The 12,757-nt window shown below is 42.6% G+C and overlaps 1 protein-coding gene across 3 annotated transcripts in view; it reads right to left on the bottom strand.

Moving 5' to 3' along the window:
* DAB2 (DAB adaptor protein 2) overlaps positions 1-12,356 on the bottom strand; it is a 52,778-nt gene extending 40,422 nt beyond the window's left edge. For 2 of the 3 annotated variants that reach the window (XM_029940963.1, XM_029940968.1), the window contains exon 1: positions 12,006-12,264. The gene's annotated coding sequence lies outside the window, so the exon portion shown is untranslated. The other variant, XM_029940964.1, reaches the window with a different exon arrangement.
* Positions 12,357-12,757: the final 401 nt, after the last annotated feature.

The following is a 12,757-nucleotide window of genomic DNA, read 5'->3' as shown; positions in this document are numbered from 1 at the left end:
CACAGATCAAGGGAGACTACTGAATACTGAAAATGAACCATGGACTGAGGGGGAGGGGGAGGGAGGGGGGGTGATGGTCATGGTTGGGGGCACTTGTGGGGAGAAGCACTGGGTGTTATATGGAAACCAATTTGACAATAAACTATTAAAAAAATACTTGGCTACTCTTTTGGAAACAAAGCCTTTTAATTGAAAGGTTAAGGTCTAACAATCTCAAATGTCAGATCCAAGGTTATCCCATCTTGCCAAGCTATTATGTACAGTGACCCTCAAACTTCAAATAAACCAAATCTCCTAAAGGTGGCTTTAAAAAAAGAATCAAAGGCCATTTTGTCTTACAACCTTCATTCTATGATCCATTTTATCCTAAAAATAGAATTCGCATAATGTCAGTTTGCTAAAAGCTTATATAAGTGAATTGGTACTTTGAAATGGAATATTCTTTATAAAAGGCAGCTACTGACTAACAGTCACCTCATTGGAGCTCCAGGTTTGAAGCAGAATATATAGCATTTTTGCATTTTATATATGTGTTCCACATAACTTGAGAAGACCAGAAAGGTCAATATTAAGGAAATGTTAGTTAAGAAGGGGCAAGTAGAATGATAGATTGCTTCTTAGGCATTTAGAATAGTGATATTAGGGTGACATGTGTCTTTCTGCATTTTTAAAATTAAATTCCTTAAAGACAAGCTAATTTGTCAGATAACAATATTTATAATGTAGATAAATCTATAGTCTTCATTGGGCTAGAGGGAGAATCATGAGTGCTCACTAGAAGTCACATGAAATTAAACTCAAAAGCTAAGAGAAACTATAAGTGAACATGTGCACGTCTGAAGCATATAGAATTCTGCCTACCACTCTTGACTTGGACATCATTCATTGATACTTAGTTACACAAAGTTATCGAGAAAAACTCCCGATGTATTAAGAAATGAACACTAAGTTTTGAATCAAATAGTCACTAGGGTTTAAAAATATCTTTTATGATGGATTTTAAAACTTGATCAGTATATGGTCTATTGTTGGTTTTTAGACCGGTTTTCTTTGGACCCAGTGGGATCTGTGCAACAGTAATTAACTGACAATCCAATTTAAGCATTTTAAAGAGCCTAATGGATATCACATCTGTACCTACATTTCAACAGTATATGCTAATTAAAAAAACCCAGTTTCTTTTGATTTTGGCACAAATTGTGTAAGTCAAAGGGATAACGTTAATTATCCAGCACTGAGCCAAAGGTTTCATCTATTTCCTCAAGTTTTATTAGTTTTTTTTTTTTTAGGAAACAGTTTCGTGGCCACTTTGAAAAGAAGAAACAGAAGGAGAATAAGAAGCCATCCTTGGGTTTAGTTACCAGGTTGAAAGCTATTCACCACTACGATAATCATTGGTCAGGTGATTACACCCATCGGGTCAGATCCATGATGAACTATGATGAATACTCCATTGGTAGAAGTTAACCCAAGGACTTGAAAAGACAATGCCATCTGGAGAGTTTCAGTAACAGCTTGCCTGCCTTTCTCAGGCCCTGAGCTGATGTAAACTAGAGGAACATATGGATGCTGCTCATTATAAATAACCTTAAAGTTAAAAAAAAAAGACTCAGAACTGTTTTACTCATACCAATAGATGATAAGGCAAGCTGAAGTTCCTCATTTTGTTTACTCTATAAAAATTCACAGGCAATATTGCAAATGAGAGGACCTTGTCATTCATTCACTTGGCCATCTGGTTATTAATTATTGAACACCTACTGGGTGCCAAACGCTGTGCTATGTGATACAGACACCGATGAAACAGATGTAGTCTCTGTTCTCAACTGGCTTACGATAGAGGCAGGAGAGAGAGAACAGACAAGTATTCGTAAACAGCCGATGCTAATTTTTTTATTTTTTATTTCATTATTTATTTATTTTTATTCTTCAAATTCTTCTTTAAATTCTAGTTATTGAACTTATAATGCAATGTTGCTTTCCGGAGTAGAATTTAGTGACCCATCACCTACACCGACTGCTCAACAGGACAAGTGCCCTCCTTAATATCCGTCACCCATTTAGCCCATCCCCACCCACTTCCGTACATCAATCCTCAGTTTGCTCTCTATCTGGTGCTAAGTTCTTTTTAGAGGAAATGCTCCTGATGAAGGTAGAAAGTCTCATGCCCATTAATAATGTTTGATAAGAGCAAAATTAGTATTACTTCAAGGAATCCCATAGAAATTGCTTTCTTATTTATATCATCCATGGAAAGATATAACTTTTGTCTTAAGGGCTTAATTATCCTCTTCAACAGACAGTTTTAAAATTATGACATTTACTTAAGCCACTAATTAGATGGCGGATATTTACATTCAATGTTTGAGAGTCTCCTATAACCATATTACAACTCGGAAGAGCATCTGTGTGATGGAGATAGTGGGAGGGAAGAATCTTGTGATAAACTAGGTTGTTAAAGAATGTCAGGGGGAGCCTGGGTGGTTCAGTCCATTAAACATCTGACTCAGGTCATGATTTCATGGTTCATGGGTTCAAGCTCCGAGTCATGGGTTGACAGCACAGAGCCTGCTTGGGATTCTCTCCTTCCCTCTCTGCTTCTCCGCTTCTTGTGCATACAATCTCTCTCTCTCAAAATAAATAAGTAAACTTAGTGTCAGTGACATTTCCTGAAAAGTTATCTAAATTTCTGAATCAAAATTATTTTCATAAACACCAGAAAGAAACACTATACTCACTTGGCATTCAGCTTTGTCATTAAGAAAAGCAAGCAATTCAGTGACATGAGACTCTGTATTCTAGAGTCAAACTCCTAAATATCAGATTGTCAGAGTACAATGGTGTCACGTTCAGATCAGGCAAAACTACTGAATTAAAAACTTTAATGAAGCAATATTATGAAAATATGACCAGGGTCACCCCTACAAAATAGTTTTGGTTATTTAAATGGCAGAGTCTGGTTACAAGAGCACTACAAAGGGAGTTATCTGACAGCACCTGGTCAATGTGAGTCTTCAAAAAACTGGACTTTATAATTGTTGCAAATACTATGCCCGTAAGCAAGTGCTGGCTGTGTGAAGTGTAAGGGTCCAAATTCAAATTCCTCCACTGTTTCTATTAAAGAGCTCTTATATAGAAAGGTGAACATTTATATCTCTATATGCTCTCGGGAAACAGATCTACAGAATTTATTTGGTACTTGGATTTACCTAATAGATCTACTGACAGTACTGTCTATAGTTTAGAATGAAGCTAAGATTTATCTTGGACTGTTCACATGTCTACCAAATCAGGCAAACTTTTGGCCCTCTATTTTCTATAACTACCCTTTATGTCCACCCCCCTCCTCCCTCCCCATCAAAAAATTTTAAAAATTATTTTCAGTATTCCCCCAAATTTTGCCTCATCACCACCCCAATTTCCTGTTTCCAAGAAGGCTGTACTTCCTTATATCATGTATCTTGTCCCTCACAATTAGCCTACTCATATTACAGTGTTATTTTGCTATTTTCTATATGCATATGATAGGTACTTTTTAATATATTTAAAATATTTGACGTAAAGAAACTTTGTGGAATGAATTTTTCCTTCACCTTCTAAAAAGGGTCCCACGAGAATCTACATTGTAAGGCGCTAGTTGTAACCGACCTTCTTTTTTGTCTGGATTCTTGTGGTAATACCTTATCAGACCTCATGCCTTCCTGATTTTGTACTTATCAGGTCTATCTATCATCTACCTATCTATCTATCATCTATTTATCATCTATCTATCTATCTATCTATCTATCAATCACCTATCTATCTATCTATCATCTATTTATATTGGGAGAGACAGAGATCTGTTCCCTGGAGAGGCTAATCTCTTCCACTTGCCCTGGACACACACACACACACACACACACACACACACACACACACACACACACACTATGCCTTCTTGTGTTGTCTTCCTCACCTATAATAGTTACTGCCTTCATCTGCATGAATTTCTGCCTGTCGTTCAAAGTCCACTCAAGGTGTGTTGCCTTAGTCTTCCCTGACCTCTCACCAGCCGACCACTTTTATACACTTGCCATGATCTACTGTTGCCCTCGGATTCATGTGGAACTCTTACCCCGACTCAATGAAATTCTGAGGTCAGTTCTTACTTTTTGAGGCCCCACATAGTCTGATAAAGAGCAGTGCGCTTAAAACATTAGGGGTAATACATATCTTCCATTTGCTCCTTATTATTCATTTGGCGAAACTTTTCTCTACTTTGTTGATTTTTCATGAAATATAGATTTTTCTTCAACCGCTCAACAATCTCTGTGCAAATTCATTCCACCGATATAGCTAGGTTAATTTACCTGAGTCAGCATTTTCTTTTCCTGATTTAACAAAGAGATCTAATGCATAACTAATACAGATTTAAGTTCTTGTCCTTATGTCCAAGTCACAGCACAATCTATCTCTCCTTTCCAAATCCATCACTTTCCTGTCTGCCATCTGTACTTTCTCTTGGTCACACTGTCCAGTCTGTATCTCTGGACATACACCTGCACGATTTGTTTATGTGCTTCTGCCGAAGATGCATTTTTCTTCTATCTGACTTCCACCATTCCTTTAAAAGCCAAGTCCATTATCACACTGGTGGCCTTTTCTTTCTCTGGGCCCTACCCGTGTCACTTAATTATAATAAAACCATAGGTGAGTTGAGTAGATGCCATTTTTTTCCCTAAATTTCTTTTTAAAAATTTTTTTAATATAGTTTGTTTTTGAGACAGAGAGAGGGCACGAGTAGGGGAGGGGCAGAGAGAGAGAGAGGAAGACACAGAATCTGAAACAGTCTCCAGACCCTGAGCTGTTAGCACAGAATCTGATGCAGGCTCGAACCCACGAACCACGAGATCATGACCTGAGCCGAAGTCGGATGCTTAACCAACTGAGCCACCCAGACACCCCTCCCTAAATTTCTTATAGGCAGAAATTGTTGGCATTTATGTGTCTCCTAGCAGGTGTTGGGTCAATATTATCATCCAACTTTCAATGGCAGCCAACTTTTAGTCACTGAGAACTTTAGATGAGCTGAATAAATCAGAAATCCCAAAGAACAAATTAGCAGGCAGTTAAGCAAGCATGTATGCATCAGGATGCCCTTCAGAAGGCAGCTTGGACGCAGAATAAAGTGATCTTTTCAAGTTAAGTTTATGAACGTTTCTAAAAATCTTCAGTTACAGCTGTCCAAGCAGAAATTGATATGAAATCTCATTATCAACCAGCTGTGCATAGAAGAGCCTATTCTATCAGTTACATATTTGTTTTCTCCTTCAAAAATAGGATTGCAATTAAGATGTTTAACTTTAGAAGCAAAGGTTAAAAAAAAAAAACAAACCCAAACCCAAACCCAAAAATACCACCACCACCACCACCCAGTGTTAATGTAATTAAAGCACATCTGAGACTTTCTTTCAAAGAACAAGCATTTGAGCAACTACTATGTGTACCATTCCCACTCTGACCCTCTGGCCTAGAGGTCAATTATACGTTTCCCATCTGGATTAACATTGTGCCCCAAAGCCCAATTCTTCATATAACTCAGCATTCTTCATATAACTGTCCTAGCCTGCTGACAAATGTTCAATCACATGAAAAAGAAATAAATGAAAATAAAAAGCACTTTAGCATCTGTGTTACATATTCTAGAAGATTAAAACAGGCCTTTAATCTAGAAGATTAAAACAGGACACATAAAATATGAAAAATCAGTGAGGTCATTTGTGTGAAATGTTTCAAACAAGGAAGGCAGCTATGTCCAATATGGACACATTTAGTGGAGCTGTTCATCACTTTCCAGTTCTCTGAGTACGGATGAACTCTAGACCTTAGGAGGACTGAATTGTCCTTCCCGGAGGAGATTTAAGTGGTGCCTTAGGAGTTAATATTTGTGTGCCTACACTGGTCTATGAAACATTGCCACATTCTCCTGCTTGACCCTCACATTTCATAGTTTCAAGGTGAGCCGTGAATGAAGGTTTTCTAATTTTCAGTGGGAATGTATTCATCTAGATTTTAGCTTGCTTAAAGCACACAAACAATGAAAGCAAGAACATTTTCCAAATATCAGTTTAGTTGTCAGACCAAGAACTATGGTTCTAGAGCAGCGGTATTTCAGAAGCAATGGCTCTGAGAAAGTATTTTTTTATGGGTTCACCTCTAACTTTAACACTCCGGCAGCCTATTCTACTGATGCAGACATTGTATCTCTTGTCTTAATTGGCAAAGCGAGTGGTGGACATGGTCATTTGCCATTCATAATCCAAGCTCTTACCCACTAACCATGTGCCACCTCTTCGAAACCAGAGTTCCAATTTTCTAATTTTAGATCACAGCCTTGTATTTTTCAGTCTAAGGTGTGATCTCTGCTAAACATCAGTCTCTGATTAGCATCAGTCATTCTTAGGGCTGTTTTGCAAGTTGGGTGAGGCAACTATGGGTCACCGACATTGAGCAGCATGGCTAAGAAGGTCCAGAGACCCTGTTCTTTGCTTCACGTGATATAGACTTTCTTCTAGATTTCCACTCCCACGGAGTTCTTTCATGGCCAGACTAGCAACATGACTAACATACTAGGTACTTACTGACCAAGATTCAAATCGTAAAGACCGCTGCTTGAATCCCTGATCTCCCCTTTCATGATATGACCTAAGACAAGCTGATATGCACTGATCATATGTGAGCTAAGAAATGGAGATATTTTTCTATGTTATTTGAGGTGAAAGTTAAACGGGAGAATTGAGTGGTACTTTATAATCCATAAAGCTCTATAAAAACTAAGTGCAGTAGATTCATTTACCAACTTGGAGAGGCCTTCATCTGCACTCTGGGCATTGCATGAAAAACAAAATAAAAAGTTTATGGGTTAGAGAAAACCATCTGGTTCAAGGGTAATGATCTAGCTTACTAGAATCTTTTTTACAAGAAGTAACTGGGACAGACTCCTAATAAATGGAGATTAACTATGCCCTTAAGAAAAAAAGAAAGTGGAGTAAGGATTTGGAGGTGAGGTGATAATACAAAACTATGGAGTATATCGGTTTTCCTAGGATCAAGAAAGCAATAATTGAGAAGGTAGGAACAATGTCAAGGTCTGTCCTTTTTCATCTTTTTGCATCCTAAGATTCGGTTAAGCTGAGCTTTGTTTAAATGATTTTCTGATTATTTCCATGACTGTAAGAATCCAAATACTTTGTGATGCTTTCCACTGAACGACTAACTGAATTATAAAGCAAATGAGTTGTGAAAGTTACTCTTAGATCACGCAGAGGGCTGGGTGAAATACCACTGCTAGCGGAAACCTACTGCTAGCGTTGGGCTCCGTGGATCTGGGATGGAGACCAAGAATCTGCATTTCTAACAAGCACGCAGATGATGCCGATGTTGCAGCGGGGACCGCACTCTGAGAACTACTATCTTAGATGAATTCTCTCTAGCTGTGAAATACACACCAAGGTAACTAAGTGTCCAATCTTGAAAGGCAGAATGAATTTTATTCTTTCAATGAGAGCTTATGCATTTCCTCTATCACACAGAGATCTGTTTCAGAGTGACAGACTCTCTGCATCACACCGCTAGAGAGAGACAGGGGAGCCTTTTATGTGGAGAGACGGTTAAACCACATATCCCTCACCCAAATTTCTTCCAGGTTGAACAGTGTTTTAAATCTCTCTTCTCTGATTGTTAGTTCTTATGCGACCTGCTCCCTTACTTTGTGGTTACCTAAAAATCTAAGCAACAGACCTCATGCTTCCTCATTCTGCTTTCTGGTAACTTCCTTACAGCCAACCACTCTGCTTGCTCAGGTCATTCAGAATTCTCACTAGTGGAAGGCAGTTAAAAGTCGCTCACCTCAGCTAGCTTATATAAATTATGGCAGCAGAGAAAAATTGCCAGGCTTTTTCAGTACTGAGCCAATAGTTCCTATGTTCCTGAAATTTCATAAGCCTTACTTTTGGCTACCTTGATGATGTAAGAATTAGTAAGAGTTAGACAATAAAGCAGTAAGATTAAAATAAGTTTAGAAGAGGAAAAGGGTGAGGTAGGTAGACAGGAGACTCTACCTCGATAAAAAAGCAACTTCCATTTTTAGACCAGGAAGCAATTTGTTCAGCTTTTGCTTGCCCTAGAGTGGCAGGCTTCCTTCTAGGGTAGGAGAAGGATGCGGGAAGGGGAGTAACCATGGCAACCTGCCCAGCTATGTGGGCAAGGAGAGGATGAGGCCGCACTGCACTTGGAAGACTTTATTTCGAGCCTAGTCACTCAGTTTAGTATGGGTGGTCCCTCCTTTCCCACTTCCTTCTAGTATAATGCTGACTTGGGGAAGAACTGCTCTTTCTTGGGGGGCAGGGCGAGATGAGAAGGGGTGGAGACTTCATTGGGACCAGAGGAGGTCAATTTGACCAAACCAAACTGCAGGCTTCCAGGGGGAGAACGGAGAGTACCTCCCTGTCTGTTGTAGCCCAGCATGAGCACAGCAAACACACCAGCTTTGTTAATACAAAGTACTTGAATGATTAACATTTTTCAGGTTGATGGGCTGTGCCCTATTCTGATGAAGACATTTCTTTACTCTGCCTTCAGTTTCCACAGAGACACATAATTCAGTGGTGCAGGGGGCAAAAATAAAATGGAACGCACATTTCTAAGTCAAACAGAATAAAGTATTCTATGCATAGGGGCATCTGGGTGGCTTAGTGGGTTAAGCGTCTGAGTCTTGATTTCAGCTTAGGTCATGATCTCATGGTTCATGAGTTCCAACTCCGTGTCAAGCTCTGTGCTGATAGCATGGAGCCTGCTTGGGATTCTATCCCCCTCTCTTTCTGTCCCTCCGCTGCTCTCTCTCTCTCTCTCTTTCTCTCTCTCTCCCTCTGTCTCTCAAAAATAGAGAAATAAACATTTAAAAAAGTGTTCTTAAGCATATTAGATTAATGCTCTTCCCAACAAACTTGGGTAGATACTCTTATTCTCTCCAGATAAGAAAGCTTAAGTACAGAGAGGTCACGCAATTTGCCCAAGGTCACTTAGGCAACAGTGGTGCGGTTGGGATTTGAACCAAGGCAGCAGGAGCCCAGAACCCATGCTCTCAACCCACTACCTGACTGCCCTGGGTGGGAAGCACACACCGGCAGGAACGCTAGCCTTTGGGGTCCATACTCAGCATCACTTACTCCCCTCATCAGAAACTAGCAGCTTATTGTAGAAGAGGAGACTTGATAGGCTGCTTGCTTTCTGATTCATGCAATCCGGTCAGGCTACGTTACCATGAGTTCAGTGAGTTCCATTTCCACTAACCACGCCTAACCGGTGGCACAGCTAGTTCACCGAGAGGTGACTTGAGCCTGCCTCTGTGCAACTCACTGGCCGGCTTTAGCTTTAGAGTTACACACAGCACCGGAGAGAATTTTAAAAGACCATATCCTGTTACTCAGGTGTTTCTATCGCCAGTGTCGTCTCATGCTGATTCTGTTTGGAGGACCGAAAACTTGGTATGTTGGACCTGTTAGCTGAAACGCCCCAATCCCTGTGCTTTCAAGCCTTCCATCCAGGGAGGCCTGTTCTGAGGACCATGAGGGCTGCTGAACACTTGAGAGAGCTCAGTCTTGAGCAGGCTTCTCCAGCATTTCAGCACCTCCGCTTGTCCTTGAGAAAAGCATTAGTTCAATCCTCCAGGCAGGAAAGACCGAAGGAAAGAACCACATGGAGTCTTCACAACCACTCAGGTAAAAAATACCAGTGGTAGAAGCTTAGGCTTAGGGGAGAATCAGAAATGAAGCAGGATATGTTTGCTGAGCTGTCAGGAGCCCACGTATCCACAAAGCCTCCTGCTGGCCAGGAGCCACTCGACAAGGCCTGTGCCTTCCTACTTTCTTAATCTTCAGATGATTGAAGCATGGCCAAGCAGGTCAGTAAATATTGCCCCCAGCCCAGCCCACCTGGTCAGAAGCTTCCAGAGGTCCTTGTCCCACCTCATGCCAGCAAGTATCTTAAGAACAGCTCCCTTCAACCCAAATCAGGAGACTGAGATCCGCTCAATCTTTTGGAACAAGGCACCAAATAAACTTGATGCACAGGAATTTGGACTTTTAGTTGATTCTAAAGCCATAAAAAGTCTTGAGTGGAAGTGTTTTAACAAGTGCCATGCATGGTTCCCTGGCCTCTCTCACATCCTCAAGGTGAAGATTCGACTGTGTCTAAGTTGACGAGAATGGCAATGACATATGTGTCCTAGCTCAACGTTGGAGGACATTTCACTGCATCAACTTGTCCTAGCCACCCATTAAAACGTGGGAGGCTGCAGCTTAAGCAGAACTGGTTTCTAGGGCAGTCATTTGGATAAGAAGGGATAGAGGTGAGAGTGGGAAGGGGAAGGGGAAGTTAAGTTATTCACCAATGGGAAAGCAATCCCATCTGCCTCAGGGGGATACTGATTAGGAATTTAGAAGTAATCAATCCCAGAAATATGCACTGCTTCTTCTAGGACACTTGCTACGTTGCACACTCCATGTTGTATTAAGGGTGGCACGGTTTATTGCCACATACGCATCGCTTCGACATAAAAGGTCATTCCCCAAAGATTAAGGAAAGCTCAATCCCAAATACTTCTGAATTCTCAAGGCAATAAACTTTCCTACAATGTCATGGAGGCCTGTTGCCCTTCAGTGAGGGACAGAACCTGGGGTGGGCAGGGCAGTAGGCTCAGAGAAAAGCGGGCTGACCATGGTCTGGCTGCTGGTAGATGCTCCTGTATGGGGAGTCAACCTCCAGCCTGTAAAGAAGATCAATTATGTATCCCATCAAAGCCATTCCAAGAGCCTTATCAGACATCTTGAAGGCATTTTTGTAGCTGCCTTCTTTCTTCAGCCATTACTTCTGTTTGAGTTCGTTTTTGTCTCCCTTCCTTCTCCCCCACTCCTCTGCTTTGCCTGATTAGAGCCAGAAATTTTTTCATTAAGTCACTTTATAGTGTAATAACAACATTTACTATTCATGAAGTCTCTCCTCCATAATTTTTAAGTCTTTCCATGTGTCTGGAAGCTTATTTCTGCTCTTCTCATTTTACAAGAGTGCCTCTCTTCCTTCCAAACACAAACTAAAAAGAAAGAGGAAAAGGTGGGGTGTGGGTGCGGTGGGGGAATGGGGTGGAGATAACATCCAGATTCTTTAAGTGCTTTTAATCCAATTAAATTTCCCTTTGGACTCAAACAGCTCCCTGCTGAAACTGACTGTGGACCTGAATTTCAGACTAGGAATTGAGTCAAGAGAAAAGGAAGTAGAAACAAATAACAGAGTCAGCTCTATGCTATGAAAACCGCTATGCTGACTGGGGCTCCATGGTTTTAACCCATTCATTTTTCCCCCCTTTTCTAGAATTCTTACTTAATCTTTCCAGCCAGTTTACAGCAAGCAGGCCAACACCTTTTAAACGCTCCAGGGATTTAAAACAAGTTTGTTCGGTCCCTTGGGCAGATTCTTTCTTAAGAATGCGGGTGTAAGGCAAAGTTCACATTTTCATGCCCTACGTTGTCAGCCACCAGGAAAAAGCTTCTCGGGGGCACAAACCAGGTCCCCCCCCTTTGTCACACGGCAGAAATAAACACCCTTGGAGGAGTTAATTAGGCGGTCAGCAGCCACACCAGCGTCCTACCACGGTTGCCCACAGGCTTCTAAACAAGCGCGCGCACACACACACACACACACACACACACACACACAAAAGGAGGCGCTTGTTACATGTCACAGGCTGGACATCTGGAGCCCGACCCCAAAGGTAAATGCATTCCGTGGAAGCATTCCTCGGATGTCAGGCCACAAAACCGCTGTTTCCCCAAGAACGGTCTCGTTTCTAAGATTCCCGCCCCCGCCCCTCCCCGTCCCAGATCTGCGCCCCCAAGTCAGGAAAAGCAAAGGAGGGGAAGGAGGTCTCCAAAAATGGAGCCACGGGGAAGAAGGACGGGCAGGCTACTCACGGCCGCTAGCGCCTCCGCGAAGCGAGCATGCCTCCCCGGTGCCGAGCCTGCAGGCGGCCGCGCAGCCGACGCGGCGGGCCGCGCTTAAATAGCCGCCGGCCGGGGAGCCTCGCCGCCGCGCGGCCACTCCCGGCGAGATATGGTTCTAATCAGATGCTGGCAGCCGAGGACTCCCCAGGAATGCGCCGGGATGTTTTTGCTGCCTGGGCTGGGTAACTCCCCCTCAACGTGTCTGCTGAGTCTTCCAAACTTAACTGTTTATTACCTCGAGCCGCGGCCACTCAGAGCGCGCGCGCGAGCCCCGCCAGCCGGGGGCGATCGCCGGGGGCCGAGCCCAGCGGGCCAGCGAGGGGGGAGCGGGGTGCCGCCGGAGCCCCGGTCTCCCGAGCTGGGGCCGCGGGACAGGGGAGGGGGCAAATGAGGACAGGAAAGGGAAACTCCGCAGGAAAGGGGTGGGATCCACCCGACCTTCATTTCACAAATTCCTTCGCCGGATTGCCACTTCCAGTGATGTGGCACACGGAGTCATCCTGACCCGTTGGGGGCCCTTTGAACAAAGGGCCGCCTTTACTCCTGACTCTCCTGGCAGGAGGCAGTGGGTCCCAGCGCGGATCTGCCGTTTACAGCGAAACGTGTGATTGCCCCTTTACAGGCATGGTCTATGTGGGTGGCACTCAAGTTGGTGGGAAATCTGTGTGTGTACATGTAAAATATACTGTATTTATGCATGACGTAGCATCCTGATACAGGGA

The sequence above is a fragment of the Suricata suricatta genome, chromosome 6 (assembly GCF_006229205.1).
Source record: "Suricata suricatta isolate VVHF042 chromosome 6, meerkat_22Aug2017_6uvM2_HiC, whole genome shotgun sequence".
Taxonomy (NCBI): domain Eukaryota; kingdom Metazoa; phylum Chordata; class Mammalia; order Carnivora; family Herpestidae; genus Suricata; species Suricata suricatta.
Note: the sequence above shows the minus strand (reverse complement) of the source record. Positions and strands in the feature narration are given on the sequence as shown.